This window comes from Gavialis gangeticus, unplaced genomic scaffold (assembly GCF_001723915.1).
Source record: "Gavialis gangeticus isolate Ggan-Ray unplaced genomic scaffold, GavGan_comp1, whole genome shotgun sequence".
NCBI classification, from domain to species: domain Eukaryota; kingdom Metazoa; phylum Chordata; order Crocodylia; family Gavialidae; genus Gavialis; species Gavialis gangeticus.
This window is the reverse complement of record NW_017728992.1, coordinates 56,473,025-56,474,176: the sequence shown is the minus strand read 5'-3', so window position 1 is coordinate 56,474,176 and position 1,152 is coordinate 56,473,025.

Here is a 1,152-nt window from a genome sequence, read left to right as displayed (position 1 = left end):
TGTCGGGGGACGGGGAGGGAAAAAAGAAAAGCCCCCCCCCCCCCCCCCCAACAAAACAAAACAAAACAAAACAAGTAATCCTTGTTGGGCATGAGCTAGCACAGCTCCCAGGCTCTCCTTTTATAGACATATTTTTACAGTGGCAGCTGTACTGTGTTTTCTTTTGCCATTACTATGCACAGAGTGGGAGTTAGTGGGCAAGACATTTTTTCACAGCAGCCCTCCCTAGTATGGTCAGGTACGGTATACATATTCCCTTCTTTTTTAATGTTTTAAACTCTGATTTGGCCAAGAATTTGCCCAAGTGAATGTGACTTGCTCTAGGGAATTGAATAGGAATACTTATATACGTAAAACTGTTTGCATGCTTAAGCTTACAGCACAGGCCCAGAGATGTGAACAATCTTATGGCAAAATGTAATGCCAGAAAGAATGGGAAGCAGAGTAATTTGTGTGTCCCACATGCTAGCTGTATTTGCATTAATAGGGACTGAGAGAGAAATCTGACCCAGGTCAACATATTGATCAATGCTAGAGTTATAAAATTCATGACAATTTAGATGTTTAAGGTTTACAGTTCTGTTCATTTCAGGGGCATTTGTATAGGTATTCTACAGCTGTCCCCTATCTGGTTTGCATTCCACTGCTGGCTGTCAGAGTCCAGGTGTAGTGCTGAATTCAGTGAACTGGAAGATAAGTGAAAAGGGTTTGGTGCATATTTAATTTGGAAAAAAAAAAACCCTGTAAATATACATGTGTATGTATGTGCATGTGTGAGCATTCCTGAATTATTTGCCGAGACTTAAACTGTGTGAATGATGGAGAGAGACTGTCATGTCATTTGTTTAAATAATATTGAAAATGAGTCAAATTAACTATTTGATCAAGATTGTTTGACCATTTTTAGGAATGAAACCTGATATTGACTGCTTCTGGCTGGCCCCTGGGCAAATTTGCAGGGCTTCTCTTGCTGGGGGTTCCAGGAAAGTTTGGAATTTTCCCCCTATTGTTTAAAACAATCCCTTTCAAAACAATTGAAAAAAACCAGCAATAATGCAAACAGGAAATAACCAAGACAATCATCATTGCATACGTAACTATTTTTATTAAGTCCTTGCCAGAAGGCATACACAAAAAAAATGCTGAAATAGA